This window comes from Oncorhynchus mykiss, chromosome 7, assembly GCF_013265735.2.
Source record: "Oncorhynchus mykiss isolate Arlee chromosome 7, USDA_OmykA_1.1, whole genome shotgun sequence".
In the NCBI taxonomy this organism is placed as follows: domain Eukaryota; kingdom Metazoa; phylum Chordata; class Actinopteri; order Salmoniformes; family Salmonidae; genus Oncorhynchus; species Oncorhynchus mykiss.
The window spans coordinates 29,397,494-29,413,850 of record NC_048571.1 but is presented as its reverse complement, the minus strand read 5'-3'; the positions used below and the strand labels follow the sequence as shown (position 1 = coordinate 29,413,850).

Here is a 16,357-nt window from a genome sequence, read left to right as displayed (position 1 = left end):
TGATTCTTCAGACTTCATTGATCACGTGCTGCTGATAAAGTGACACTACTTTGAATTATACCGTTTAGCGACTTCAGTACATGCCTCATAGCTCCTGTCTCAAACTTAACCCCATTCCTTCTGAAGAAGAGGAGATCTGCTAGATGGAGAAAGAAGCTCTCGTGAAAGAGGAGGAGGAAGAGGAGGCTGTTACAATACAAAAACAAGTAGAGGTTGAGGCTGTTACCGTGAAAGAAGAAGAGAAAGACGTCACCGTTAAATAAGAGGAAGACTCGTTCAGAGTTAAAGAGGACGACGACGTTTCAGTGAAAGAAGAGGAGGGGGAGGTGACTGTCACATCGAACAATGAAGAAGAGGAGGAAACTGGATATCTGGGCCCGGTTTCCCAAACGCATCTTAAGGCGTCCGATAGTTCTAACGATTAACACTAGTAAGTACTGTCTTCAAACAGAGGCACAAACTCTGCGGCTGTTGAACTGATGTTTGGTGTTAAAGGGGAAATTTGCAATTGCTACATCCATATTTGGACTTTTAAATTATTTATTTATAGGCATTGATTCTTGAAGAATATAGCACATGCCTCATGAGCTTAGTTCAACTGGTTACCCCATCAGAACCCCAAATAAACTTTTTTTACTCCAATGTTTAGAAACAATGTAAACCAACACTGTATAGCCTCATAACATGGTTAAAACTATAATGTTGATATCATGGATGGTCAGTCCTTGCATCCATAGGTCTGTCTATGAATTTGAGAGTAGTTACATTTCTCCAGCCCCATCATCTTATTACCAAAACAGTGGTGTAATTACAGCTTTGTTATTGGTTGAACTGCAGATTGGTTGATTGATTGTGTGGCTTTTTTAAAGGGGCAACCTAGTTTTTAAACAAACAAAATGGCTGCCCAGAGTCCTGAGCTGTGTTAGAATACTCATACTAACCGCACTATTTGTGATGTTAATAGAGTATATGGCATGCTTATTGGTCATAGTATGATGTAGTTAGTATGCCAACAGTTCCCGGATGTCGTACTAAATTTGCCAAAATATGACGTATACACGCAGTACTTTAGGGCCCATAATGCAATTCTTCAGGAAATGGGCGTGGCTTCACATCGTTTTCAGATTTGAAGAAAATGGAGGAAAATATGCAGCCGAAGTCCAACGAGAGCGGATACAAATTCATTGCTTTAAATAATTATGACAAATGTTGAGCAATGTAATAAAGTAATGACTTTTCAATTAAGTTATGTTACACGTTATGTTAGCTACACTATCCTTACAAAATGCATAGCATATCTTTACAGCAGTATGTATCGTTATGTGAGCTAGCTACCTAACGTTAGTTGGCTACTTATACATCAAACTTGCCAGTATAGTAACTATATTTTAACTAACTACCCAACGTTTATTGACCTGATTATTCATGTTATCCAAGGGGTCGCGCTCAATGGACATTGTTAATTCGGGGGCATAAATTCTAATTCATAAACTTCTACTCCAATTTCAGAGCACTCTCGTCTGAGTGTACTAAATGTTTATTGACTTGATTAGAGCGCAGAATTGATTAATTTAATAACGCTCAACACCCGTTGAATATGTCCAGGTGTCAGTAAACGTAGGCAGAAAAAGCTCAAATTAAATTGTTGCCAGCAGCACAGTTAGTCACCAACGCTCTGGATAACATGAAAACAGCCTAACCAGCTCTGCTAGGGCAAGTAAAATGTTAAGAGTGAGGTTTTCTCTCATTTGTGTCTAGCAAGCTATCCAACGTTAGCCAGTTAGCTTGGGTGCTTTACTGTCATTGTGAGGTCAGAACGCTTGAATCGACCCTACTCCTCAGCCACATAGTATTAGTTTACAAACAGTGGCGTTATACAAGCTTATGTTTTGGTTTCTGGTGGGGTAATATGGTTGAAACATTTGAGGCATTTATAAGTTATATTCTTCAAGAATCAATGGTTATATAGTAAATGGCTCTTTCTATAATTGCCAGTGTCGATTTCCTGTTGGGTCAAATTGTTAGAGCTGTTGATAAGTCATTGTATAATATTCTGGCAATTCTTTTCATGCCATTACATTAAAGGCGAAAGATTGTGTTGGTGTTGTAAAACAGGAGAGTGAGACCAAATCATGGACGCTAGACAGAGTGTAATCAAGTATAGCAAAAAGGTAGTTTATTGAGTCAAAAGATATCTTGTCCTGCAGTTTAACATGCACGGACCCTATTCCTTTGGCTCAGAAGAAGTCAGCCCAGAAAGGGGGTGCTTAGCCAGAGTTTACAGCAGAACGTATACACAGAATAATGTAGGTGGAGTCTCGTCGTGTTGGTCTTCTGACTGGTCCTGAAGAGTTGGAGGCGGGCCTGCTCTAGCCAGAGCAGGAGCCCCATTGGTGCACAGCAAAGTCTTTTGCTCTTGGCACCCGACCAGTAGGGGGGGGTAGAGTGTCGAGTGTACAGTGCTCATGAAATGTATGTGTGTCAAGGAAGCGTGGATTTAGGGACTGGTAATGTCTGCTTTAGGCTCAGGTGTTTCCTGTCTTTGCAGGAGTGCATGCAAGGGTCAATGTCAGTGAGATAGTTTGGCACTCTAAGCTCGTTAGTGTTGCAGGATGTTCTTTGTAGTTTACAGGGGAGTATATTTGCGTGATGGCAGCTGTGTGTCCTTCGGATAATCATGTTATTGCACGTAGGCTCTAAACTTGACTGAGGACACTGGGCCCAGAGTTATCTGAGGGCATCCGGTTTAACCAGAGCTTTGGTCTGCTAGTAATGCTTGATATTAGATTATTTATATAACAATTGTCTTTTCTTAGCAAGGTGTTGCTCAAATAATGTTAGCTGCTAATCGCTAGTTAGCAGGCTAGCTAGCTTGCTAAATGTAATAATTATTAAGAGTCAGAGCAAACGTAGCTAGCAAATACTGCCTGGTACCAGTGCTTTTGTAGGCCTAGATAAGCATGTTTGTGCAGCGGTATCTTATCAGCGAGGAGTAAGCGAAGTATGAATATGTTAGCTAGCTAGCAGGCTACATGAAGTAAGAAAACAATATGTAATGTAACATCTAATTAGGGTCAACTGGAAACACTGACCAACACTTTGGTTCCTACCATGTCTTCTTCTGAGGTTTATAGTCAGACGACACTCATCAGGTGTATTGCTGCCACCTACTGTACGGGGTTTTAAAAAATAACCAAAACGCAAAAAAAATTGGGATTAACAAATCATGCTAATTACGTAAAATAAAAAATAAACACAAACAAAATTCACTACACTACCCTGAATTTCAAACAAAAATGGTACTATTCATATCCCTACACAGGTTCAGGAACCTGGGAGGTATGAGGATTCTGTGTTATGCAATATAGCCCGTTACCATATATGTAATTTAATATTATCTGCTGTTGGCTTGTGTGGATGTATGTGTCATGCAACATAGCTGTCTTGAGACATTGTTAACAGTTTCAGTGCCATGGGCCTTTCTCATGATGGAAAAATACAGAATAACATGAAGACAGGAACTGTGCAATGAGTTGGGGGGGCACATTCAGAACGTAGTGTTGCGAGAACAAATGGTATTTTGTTAGATAACAGGAGCCAGGTGCCTGATAACTGTATATTCTACACAGCTACAGTGACTGACCGCTGAAGGGCTTAGGGGGCTGGGACCAGCCTCTGCGCCAACAATCAACGATAGGCTGGGTGAGTCTAAACCACGCCCGGTCTCTACTCTGACAGGCCGGCTCGGAAGCAGGAACTACTTCTGTCATCAGAGTATATTATAATATCTTTGTCAGGAACAAGTCAGTTCTCTGTTTTGCCCTGCGAGTTGGGACAGAGAGCCCGTATATACGAAAATTGCATTTACCATTTATTGCTTAGCTTATAAAAAATACATAGCATACAATCGGTGACTCATTGTCATATTTAACCTGATACCAGATTCGAATTGACGCAACCCTGACAATTGGTGACCCTGAACGTATCTGGTGAAGGACTTTGCTGGACATTGGCGTGCCAGCCAATTGGCCGTTACTGTCGTCGGACGGTGTCTCACACAAAAAGACCGGTCTACCAAAAAAAGGTAAGCAGACACCTATTGTGGAATAACTAAAGTTCTGCACATTGGCATTATCCAAATTCATTTTGTGAGAAACCCTGTCTGATGTAAGTTACCAAATTATAATTCCCTATACCTAGTATAAAAATATTATAACAATATAGACAAAACTGTGGTGAATGCAATTTTAATTGATCATCCCTATTTTGCAATGTGTAAATGAAATATACTGAATGAGTGGATAGTCAGGGACTACATGTTATGAATGTGAATACATGGAAATAGTCAGGGACTATTGGGGGTAAATTACCATATGATAACGAATGCAATGTACTAGATAGGTCAGGGACCTGTTGGTTTGCCTGTGGTTGGGTAGGTGTACCTACTAGTGTGATTGTGGGGGAACGGGAATATAACAGTTAAATACAGGTCAGGGACCTGGGTTATATTGGAAATAAGATAAGTTTGCCGAGTGACTGTGGTACATTGGGTATTAAGTCAGGGTACTAATACCATGTGTGAATGACCTAAGGGGTTAAAGAAGTGTCGGGGACACAGTTCATATGGAATAATTTACCTAGCGTATGATAGTACATTGAATATTGCAGTCAGGGACTGAATATTCCTAGGGGACCCACATTGCAGGATTGAGTGTGTTGAGAAATAAGGTAGATTTATTTTGCTTTTTTAAATTAATTTACACGAGTATACACATAGACATATGTACTAAAATGTTATTAGAAATAGAAAAGGTACTGAAAACGTTGAATTCCACGTTTGCAGGTTTGAGTGATTCAAACTGATGTATGTTTGCAGGTTTGAGTGATTCAACCGTGTATGTTTGCAGGTTTGAGTGATTCAACCGTGTATGTTTGCAGGTTTGAGTGATTCAACCGTGTATGTTTGCAGGTTTGAGTGATTCAACCGTGTATGTTTGCAGGTTTGAGTGATTCAACCGTGTATGCTTGCAGGTTTGAGTGATTCAACCGTGTATGTTTGCAGGTTTGAGTGATTCAACCGTGTATGTTTGCAGGTTTGAGTGATTCAACCGTGTATGTTTGCAGGTTTGAGTGATTCAACCGTGTATGTTTGCAGGTTTGAGTGATTCAACCGTGTATGTTTGCAAGGTTTGAGTGATTCAACCGTGTATGTTTGTAAGGCTTGAGAGAGTCGAACCGTATGATTATAGTACATTAGGTATTAAGTCGACATACTAATACCAAGTTTGTATGACCTTCGGGTAAATAACAGGTGTGAGACCTAGGTTATGTTTTGAAACGGTAAACGAGAAGTGCAAGGTATTTACTAGACAGTGGCTAGATTGGGACACATTCTAAGGCAGCACACAATTGAACCTGATAATTGATATTGTATTCAAATTAAAACAAGTAATTGAAATACATTAGACAATAGCTAATCAGGAGGCAGAGAAGGTGTTGAAAACATTGAAATCAGCATTAGAGACCAATGGAGGAAAAGATTGGAGAAAGAAAGGAGAACAATTATACAGATGATGGATAGAAGAGGGCAGTATTGCCGCACCCAACGGGCTCCTAGTCGACGGGGAGCCTGGTAGAATGCTGGAAGCGCTGAAGCGTAAAGCATACAAAACCTGTTCCGAGTGGAAACAGGGAGGAGAGCCGAGTAAGGGTAAAATCAAGGAAGAAATGGAGAAGGCTAAATTGAAGGAACGCATAGGACTGGCTATGCTGGAAAAACTCAAGAAAATGTGCACGGATGAAAACCCACCAAAAACACAGGGAGGTAGACTATACCTGGAACTCCCTAAAGTGCCACCACCCTATGATAGTCCACGAATAATGGCACCTGTACTGGATCTCTCAGCGACAGTAAACTACCACAAAAGACCAGAGGATGGCAGCAGTGGACAAGAATGGTGCCTGGCGTCAGAGGGAAGAAAATAAGAAATACAGGCTCTGGTGGAAGCTGTCAGAGAGCTGAGCAGAGGAGTGGCTGAGCTAAGTAAAGTACAGATGGAAGGAGGAAATATGAGCATATACAGCAGGAGTGAAAGTGGATCCTCTGATAATGGAATCAGATGGACTGAGAGAAGCCTGACAAATACCCAAGAGGAAGAAGAGGAGCCGAGGAGAGTATGGAATGAACCCCAAGACAGAAAGGAGGAGGGAGCAGTGAAAATACTGGAACGGACTATGAAAGACATGGAATGGATTGAAATAAGGCGTAAAGAACAGACTAAGCTGAATCAATGCACACCGACATCAGGGCCAGGTGTACATTTCATCAGGCTTGGTACGCAGAGCCAAGGAACCAAGGAATATGAAGATGGTGAAGACACCCCGGGTTGGGCCACCACAGTGTGAACTTGACCAAAGATTCATCTGTGGCGTATTTGAGGGGGGCCTATGGGCTCAACAGTCTGCTCCCGCACACCACACCAGGCGCAAGACCAAACAGGGTGGTGCTTACATGATGCCACTAAGACAACTAACTACCTGGTGGACAAACAGTATACAAACCTTGGGCTCACAGGGACTTGCAGACTCTAGTAGAAGCTCTGCCGCTACCAGAAGAGTCTGGATGTAGGTGGGTGAAGGCCTTTGAGAGCCTGACTGCAGCGGATGAACTGACAGTAGGAGACTGTTAAGGGAATTTTTATCAATGATGACTAATTATGTATACATTTCAATCAGGACTGACTAATCAGAATACTATTATGTTGCTGTATATGTATGAGTTTTCTTTCTTGATCCCAGTGCTGAATATAATGTGTGTAAATGTGGTCAAGAGTTAGAACAATGACTGTCTGTTCCTTGGTAGAAATGAATGAACGAGATCTTCAGACTGGCTAGAATGCTTATCTACACAAGAAGACCTTGACTCATAAATTATATTAAATTGGTAGGGAGACGATGTGGGAAGGCTTGAGATACTGCCTTTGTACCAGGGAGGGAGAAGAGACGGGTTGGTACTGGAACTGATGATGTCATTTTCAGTTTATAACCTGTGGTAACCTGTATCGTGTTCAGTACTCTCGTGAATAAACTCTGCTGATTGACTTTAATTCCTTTAACACAGACATGGTGGCTGTCATGAATAGATGCATGGGGGACCAGGAATGTCATGAACTCATGAATGATGCAGGGATGAGAGCGATGTTTGCCATAAAGAGTCCATTTGATCAATACCGCAATGGGATGTGGACTGCCATCAGGAGGAAATACCCCACTCAACCCAGGCCTCAGTTGATGAAATAATTGACCCTAAGCCAGATAAGCTTGAGATGAAACATCTATTTCTGGAATAGTACATGAAAGGGCTGCCGGATCAGGTGCGCACAGAGTGTGGAAAAGTGGTAGGGATCACTGCGAAGAATGTGATGGAATTCACTGAGATGGAGAGAAGGAAAAAGGAAGGAAGAGGATGAAATAAAGCAACTACAGAATAAAGTCTTTAAGCAACTGGCAGAGTGCCAGCAAAACAGATGCCTCTAACCAGCACTCCTCAACCTGCACCACAACCTTCTGGAGCCAACACCAGTGACACTGTTACTGCTGTGGTGCAGACTATGGCGGGATTGATGACACCCCAAAGGAATGTGTATGGGGGGCAACCACCTTCTACAGGATGGCCAAGCTACAATCAAGATCCAGACAGAGGGGCTAACCTCACCTGTTATAGATGTGGAGGCTATGGTCACTGGGCATGGAGTTGTGGGCAGTCATCAGGAGTAGTCCGGAGAAGAGGTAGGGAACCTTTTGAACCCCAAAGGGGGAGTGGCCAACACGCAGGAACTCGGAGAGCTGGCAGGGTCAGAGAGGGGGTTCACAAGGTCAACAATACCAACAACCACAATGGATTGCAGGTTGAGTTTATTTGGAGAAAGATTTAATGAGTTACATGAAACATCGAGTAAATTTAAAACTAATGATTGGAGGGAGTACATTTCCATTTTCCCAGAGACTTGATATCTTAAAGGGGTACACTCACATATGAAATATTCGTTTTTATTTTCTGAGTCGTCTTAATTAAATAGGTGGAATATTTTGCTAAAGGAATGTTGTTTAATATAGTAAGAAACACTTCTTTGGAGGGGTGGTATGACTTATGACCTCCATTGTAACTGCTTGAAACATATTGGTATTAGACTTCGACAGGGGATGAAAATGTCAGTGAAGACCCTTGCCAGTTGGTCAGCGCATGCTTGGAGTACACGTCCTGATAATCCGTTTGGCCCTGTGGCCTTGTGAATGTTAACCTGTTTAAAGGTCTTACTCACATCGACTGCGGAGAGCGTGATCACAAAGTCGTCCGGAACAGCTGATGCTGTCATGCAAGTGTCAGTGCTACTTGCCTCGAAGCGAGCATAGAAGTAATGTAGCTCGTCTGGTAGGCTCGTGTCACTGGGCAGCTATTGGCTGGGCTTCCCTTTGTAGTCTGTAATAGTTTGCAAACCCTGCCACATCCGACGAGGATTGGAGCCGATGTTCAAGGGGTATATCAATCTCCCCAGGGTAGCAGTAATACGTTGAGAGATTTGTCCACAAAGGGTTACCCCTCCCATATGTGGCTCATTATTGGGATTCATTGCTGATTCCTACCTATAGCTCACTATGAAGTGTCTAGTGATACAGGTAAAGGGCCCTGTTGGAGATTGGTGATTGGTAGTGGAGTCGAGGGAACAAGCAGAGTTGGACAGAGCCATGTTATTATCTCACACAGTCTCTGTGGTTCATATGAACCCCGTTCCTGGGAATTAGATTTGATTACAAATCGTCCCAGTCTGTTACCACAGAAGGGGTCCGTTTGTCCCATTTCCAGCAAGGTTACGAGACGCTTTGTCATTTCCAGAGTCAGTTTATTTTGGTACTGTCCATATGTAGCTTTTTTTTGGTCACAGAATGGCTGAATAAGTGCAACATTTTACCTGGAGCTGACTATTTAGCTTCCCTCCAGGCCTGAGGGCACACGCTCTCTAGTAGGCTTAAATGAAATATACAGAAAATAGGAGTGGCAATATAGTCCGCTATTATCCTCAGTAATTTTCCATCTAGATTGTCAGACCCCGGTGCCTTGTCATTGTTGATAGACAACAATACTTTTTCACCTCTTCCACACTGACTTTACAGAATTCTAAATTACAATGCTTTTCTTTCATAATTTGGTCAGATATACTTGGAAGTGTAGTGTCAGCGTTTGCTGCTGGTGTGTCATGCCTAAGTTTTCTAATCTTGCCAATGAAAAAATCATAAAAGTAGTGGGCTTTGTGATGAATGAGCCATCTGATTCAGTTAATGATGGAGCAGAGTTTGCCTTTTTTCCCAAAATTGTATGTAAGGTTCTCAAAAGCGTTTTACTATCATTCTTTGTCATTTATCTTTGTTTCATTGTGTCGTTTTTCTTTTTATTCAGTTTGTCACATGATTTCCCAATTTGCAGGACGTTTGCCAATCGGTTGTACAGCCAGACTTATTTTCCATTCCTTTTGCCTCATCCTTCTCAACCATACCATTTTTCAATTCCTCGTCAATCCACTGGGATTTAACAGCTTTTACAGTCATTTTCTTAATTGGTGCATGCTTATTAGTAACTGGAATAAGACATTTCATAAATGAGTGCAGCGTCTGGTTGCTCCTCATTACATACCACAGAGCAGCAAATATTCTTTACATCATCAACATAGGAATCACCCTTTTTTATTAAATAATTGAGACACACAAATGACTTGAGTGAACCAGAGATCAAGATAGCATAACCATAAGAAAACAAAACTTTTCCTCCTCCCGCTGCTGCTGGCCTTCGAAAATTCTGAACTTATGCTCCTGAAGTTTCCAGTAATGGGCTACAACAGCAGTCGGCATCCTTTTCCATTTGTAGTGCCAATTTATCTGACCATTTCTACTGATCTGGTGCCAGTTATGATTTTCATAATCACATTTTACTGGAACAGTTTCATTTAATTTATAATAGTCACAATAATTATAAGTCTTTATCTCAATCATTATCTGTGATTAATCTATATTCTATATAAATCAAAACGAAAATGATACAAATCTAAATAACTTTTATTGCCATTGCCAACTATGTAAAAATAGCCTACATAAAGCCAACAAATAAAAACAGCTAGAAAATATCCAGATAAATTTAAATCACATTGGATGCGCCTGTCTACATAGTTGATACAATGTTTCAAGTTCTATCACCTGTCGGTCCGAAACTTGATTTAAAATATTCTGGGCCCTCAGTTTCCCGCGCCAGTGAGTTTGGGACAGACACAGCTGTAGGCTATTTATGTAAGGGATAAGATGTAATCAGGTATTTTATGACATTTCCACTGGATCAGAGTATTACATTTTTCCTTTTCATGTCGAGTGGTAATCAAGATTGAGAGCTGGAAATATTTTACAGATACTTTGAGGAACTATTGTCATTCGCCAATTTATTTTAGTAAGACTTTGTTTACTTGCTGTTTGAGGTGAAGAAAAAATTACTTTGAGAAGCTCCACAAATCATTAGTGGTGGTGCGTAAATACTATCAGACATCCCCAAATAGGTGCATCCCTCTCTGCATCGCTCTCTGCCCTCTGTTTGCTAAAACGCAATTTGGTTGCAGAAACTCCTCCATGCTAATGCGGAAACCGTTAGTTATACCAATACCATAGACCTACTGTAGGACCCATAACTTTACCTAACAACAACATAGACCTACTGTAGTACCCATAACTTCACCTAACAACAACAGAGACCTACAGAAAGGTGCCTATATTGGAGACCAAAAGTTGTCTGGCACACTGCTTAGGATTTCAACAACTTTAAAAACGTATTTCTAGCATACAATCGTCAATGTTACTACTAATGTGAAAACAAGACAAAATATGACTTGTTCTTCACTTGACTGTCTTAAGACAAATGTCAAATAATTTACATTCATTACAGACGTCATTGTTTGTACAACATGATGGCTACGCTGTTGGCATCACCTTTTTACAGTGGATTTTTGATGTTGTGAGCCTTAAACCACCTGTCCGACTTTTTGTTCACACAGGAGAGAGACGTGACTATCGTGGATCCTCTGGGGAGCCTCAACAACCTCATGATGCTGATGAGGCAGAGAAGAGTCTCTCCACCTCAAAACACCTCAAGAAACACCAGCAGAGACCCACAGGGAAGAAATCTCATTGCTGCTCGGACTGTGGGAAAGGTTGCAAATCTTCATCAGAACTTAAAATACACCAGAGAACACACACAGGAGCCTTATAGCTGTGATCAATGTGGGAAGAGTTGTCCTACATCTAGCCAGCTGACTTCACACCAGAGAACACACACTGGAGAGAAACCTTATAGCTGTGATCAATGTGGGATGAGATACTCTGATAAAAGAGCTCTGATCAAACATCAGAAAATACATCCATGAAGGAGTTGTTTCATGATATCAATGAAATAATGCCACAATGTAGAATGTTTTAACATTGTAGAAGTATTTTAATGATGTCACAATGTAGAATGTTTAACATTGTAGTAGGAGTATTTTAATGATGTCACAATGTAGAATGTTTTAACATTGTAGTTATCGTTTGCCCTGTTCAATTGATTGCAGCATGATATGGATATTAGCCTCAGGGGAAAATCCAGGCTCTGAATTGAAAGAGTATTATTTAACAAAAAGTGACGAACAAAAAAAGAGCTGTGTTACACTTACTGCGTTGGTGACCCACTTTAATCAAAATGCAGCACTTCAAAATGTAGCTAGCCGTTTTCTACAAGTTGAAAAAAAATACATGGAATATGATAATTGTTGCAGATGTTTGTGTATATACACATGGACACAGTATAATAAATTGGTATATAATCATTTGTATTAACAATCTAACATCACTCCAGTATTTCTTAACATTCAAATGCTAATTGTCTTTATTCCACTACTGAAGAAGCATGACTCAAATGATATTTCAAACATTCAGCCTGACAAAAGATACATGTTTTATTATTCCATGCCTCACCATTAAGTTAATTATTGCCAATAAATATTAACAATTTGGGGAACATTTGGTTTTGATTTTCATATTTACAATTCATGTAATATTTAGTAATCATAATTATTTATGCCACCAGCTGACCATTTTTGGGTACAATTATATTGACAATGTTTTTAGATATTATATTGTTGTTGTTACCCTTCTTTTAGAATATCAGGATTCATTCTCAGATGTGCCAACCTAAATGCATGACATTGGGGACTGGGCCCAGATTCAACAACATGCCTATCGAGTGAACCCTGAAAAGAGAGAGAAGCTCAACAGTGAGGTGGAACATCCTACCGATATTGCATTGTCTCAAGGGTGGGCAGTCAGCAACTTTTGCGTTTAGCCAGTGTTTTTCACAATTTATTTTGTTCCTAGGGGACGAGAGTTCTAGAAAAATGTGGGGGGAAAATATAGCATATATTTGTTGTCTTAAGGGGAAAGGTGTTGCAGGCTGTGGTTTTTCCATTCATGTTTTGAGGTTGGACTTTATCACGTTTCGCTCGTTAGCACGTAGGACGCACTGATTGGTGTCACCTCGTTAGTCAGTATGTGTTACACCTGTGCTGGCTTGTCCATCTCGTTAGTGGGAAGGTGTTTCACCTGAGCTGGTCCAGGTTCTATTTAAGAGTGTCTGGCCCAGTGCTCCAGTTGTCTTGATAGATGTGGAGAGGCAACACCTTTAGTTGCTCCACCTTTTTGGTTTAAAGATGTTTTCACTTCAGGTTGAAGCTTCTTTCTGAAGAGAGCTTTTATCTTAAAAAAAAAAAAAATGAATACAAACAAGCAAACCTGGTCGGTTCCGGGGATTGGTATAGCAAATACCGTAAGATTTTCATGGACTGAAAAGGAGATGGAACCTTGGGGCAGGGAAACTTTTGGAAGGACCATATTGATGGGATGCCTCAGGATAGAGGTGAAGGAAGTACTCTGCCTTCAAGGCAACCCAAATGAAAAGGGTTTTGATGTGACGTTTCACAAGCAAGAGAAACATGATGATGTATTGAAGATGGCAAAGGAAGCGGAAAGAAAAGGACCCCTGTGCCATTATGCGGTGACCAGCCTGGCAAAGAACAACTTCAGGGTGGTCACCGTAAACATGTACAATCCGCACGTGAAGGATGAAGAAGTGAGGGCCTTTCTGGGGAGATACATGGACAATGTCTCCTCAGCGAGGTACCTCAGGGACTCCCTGGGTTTCTGGAACGGGAGGAGAGGGTTCCAGGCGTTACTCAGGGAGTCCCCGAAGAGTGTGGATGGCTACCTCCATCCTCCGGCGATGTTCTCCCTGGGGGCTGACAGGGGAACACTCTACTATGCACGTCAGCCCCCGTTCTGCAGGCGTTGTATGGCCTACGGCCATATCCTGGCCTCGTGCAGCGCCAAGAAATGTCGTTTTTGTGGGTCGGAAGAGCACGAGGCCAAGGAGTGTGACGAGCCCAAGGCTTGCCACGGGTGTGGCCCAAGAGCACACCTGTGGCGTGATTGCCCGGCTCGTCACAGGTCATACGCGTCTGCAGCTGGGGGGGGAGCGGGGGATGGGGGGAGGAAAGAAAGGACGCGTGCGGATTGCATGGATGGCACAGGGGAAAAGACGGCGCAGGAAGAAGATGGGAAGAAGGATGAGGTGGGAAGAAAGAGGCGAGGAGAAGAAAAGAATGGAACAGAAGGAGAGAAGAAAAAGGGGACGGAAGAAGGTGGAGGAGCTGAGAAGAGGGAGAAGGGGACAGTGGTACGAGAAGGAGTGGAAGAGGGAACGGGGACAGTGACGGAGAAGGAGGGAGGAGAGGGGGTGGGAAGGGGGGGAGATGGGGGTAAGGAGTGGGGGGACAGCCTGCCAGGCTTCCTCGAGGTCGAAATGAGGGATTTGGTGGAGGGGTTAGTGGGGATGGGACGTTGTGTCTCCCCGCTACCTCCTTCACCAAAGAAGAAAGGGATAGAGGGGGAGCTTGGCAGGAAGTGAGAGGGAGGGGGGCATAGAGAGGTTAAAATAGAGAACACTTTTGTAATAATGCAGGGTAGAGTTTTGGGGATAGATGTTAAGTTTAGAGAAAATAGATATAGGTTAATTGGGGTGTATGGGCCACAGGTGGCGGCAGACAGGAGGGAGATGGTGGACTGTCTGGCGCCCCTGTGTGTTACAAACAGGCACTTGGTGATAGGAGGAGACTTTAATATAGATTTAGGGGTAGGCGGTGATAGCAGTGCAGGTGCCATCTCTGGGCTAATGGCTTGCCATGGTCTGGTTGATGGTGGCCTGCACACTACTCCGGCAATGGTCGGTCCTACATGGCGCAACTCCAGGAGGGTTGCGCGGAGGCTCAACTACATTTTTGTATCCAGGTCTTTGGGTCAGTTGTCTGGGCGGCTGTTGCCTGTTTTCTTCACGGATCACGACGGGGTGTTCCTGCAGGTGGGGTCGCCAGTCTGCCTCTTCGGTAGGGGGTACTGGAAGTTAGATCGGGATATACTGGAGGAGCAGGCTTTCGTTGATGCATTTTTTTGTTTCTTTCGGAGGCTTGACGGCCTCCGGTCCATGTGCGAGGGGGTGTTAGAGTGGTGGGATTTAGTCAAGGGGAGGATAAGGGCTTTTATAATAGGATATTGTAGAAGGAAAAAAAGGGAGGAAAGGAGGGAGGTGGATCGTATCCAAAGGTTAATTGAACTCGAGTACGAGGCAGGCAACCTCGGCGGGTCGATTGACTGGGAGAGATTCGCAGCCCTAAAGGCGCAGCTCAGGGAGCTGCAGGAGCAGAAGGCTCGAGCTTTCCTGGAGCGTGCGCATAGTGGCTTTCTAGAACATAATGAGACTTGTTCCGCTATGTTCTTTAAGTCGGTTAGGGCCAGACAGAGTAGGAAGGTAATGAAGGGAGTTAGGGAAGAAAATGGTAGTATAGTAAGTAAACCAGAGGAAATGGTCAGGGTGACAACTGATCATTTCCAAGGTTTATTTAAGGAAAGGGAAATAGATGTAGAGCAGGGAAACGTGTTTTTAGAACACTTGTCCCGGCGGTTGCCAGAGGACATTAGAGACGTGATGGAGGCCCAGATCTCACTGGAAGAGGTTGAGAGCGCTCTTAGGAGGATGGGAAAAGGGAAGGTGCCTGGGATGGATGGGCTGCCGGCTGAGTTTTACCTCAAGTTTTGGGATATACTTGGACCAGTGGTTCTCAAAGTCTTGAAGGCCATCCTTGAGACGGGGGTCCCGGGGGGATCAATGGCTGTTGGTGTGCTGTCACTTCTTTATAAGAAGGGGGAAGCAACTGACCTTGGCAACTGGCGGCCATTGACCATGCTGTGCGTAGATTACAAGATTCTTGCAAAGGTTTTAGCAGACCGGTTGCGCACAGCCCTTCCCTACGTCGTCCACGAGGATCAGACGTGCGGGGTAGAGGGCCGCTCTATAAGATGGAACCTACAGTTGATCAGGGATTCCATTACTTGGGTTAAAGATAGAGGGCTGCCTTTAATGGTAGCAGCGCTAGATCAGGCGAAAGCTTTTGATCGCGTGAATAGATCTTTTCTATTCAGGGTGTTAGGTAGATTAGGATTTGGGGAGAAGTTTATAGGATGGATCTGTACTTTATATGTCGGAGCGGTGTGTCGAGTTAGTGTAAATAGTCACTTAGGTGACGTTTTTGACCTCTCGTCTGGGGTCAGGCTGGGATGCCCACTCTCGGCTCTCCTCTTCGTTCTGTACATAGAGCCTCTGGGGGCTGCCATTAGGGCAGACACAGGGGTGGAAGGCTTGTTGATCCCTGGAAGCGGTGGGCTGCGTGTTAAGATGACGCAGTACGCCGACGACACTTCCTTGCTGTTGTGCAAGGACTCGTGCCTGATAAGGTCCCTTGCCATCTTTGGGGATTTCACCCGAGCGTCGGGAGCGGTTCTGAACCATGCAAAGTCTTCTGTCAAGTTTTTCGGAAGATGGCGCGGTAGAACGGATGTGCCTGGGGGGTTATCTCTCTGTGAAGGGGCCCTGAGGATTCTCGGGGTTCATTTTGAGACCTCCGGCTCAGCGACGCTAAACTGGAACATGCGTATCGCAGTGGTACAGAGGAAGCTAGCAATGTGGAAGGCTAGGTATTTGTCTTTTATGGGCAAAGTCCTGGTCCTAAAGGTGGATGTGTTGCCGTCTCTTTTGTATGTGGCATACATCTACCCATTGCCGGCTTGTCTGAGGAGGCCTCTAGTGAGGCTTGTGTTTCAGTTTATGTGGAGTGGCAGGTGCGAGTGGGTCGCCAGGGCACGCATGATCTGTCCCATCGGGGAGGGAGGTAGGGGGGTACCACAT

At 43.3% G+C, this 16,357-nt stretch overlaps 1 protein-coding gene and 1 long non-coding RNA gene across 2 annotated transcripts in view; one reads left to right on the top strand and one right to left on the bottom strand.

Moving 5' to 3' along the window:
- The window catches only part of LOC110527619 (zinc finger protein 501), a 174,204-nt gene that overhangs the window by 89,937 nt on the left and 67,910 nt on the right, over positions 1–16,357 (bottom strand). The window lies entirely within an intron of this gene.
- Positions 26–11,294, top strand: LOC118965281. The gene is made up of 2 exons (XR_005052565.1): positions 26–430; positions 11,088–11,294. It is a non-coding gene; the product is annotated as an uncharacterized LOC118965281 (long non-coding RNA).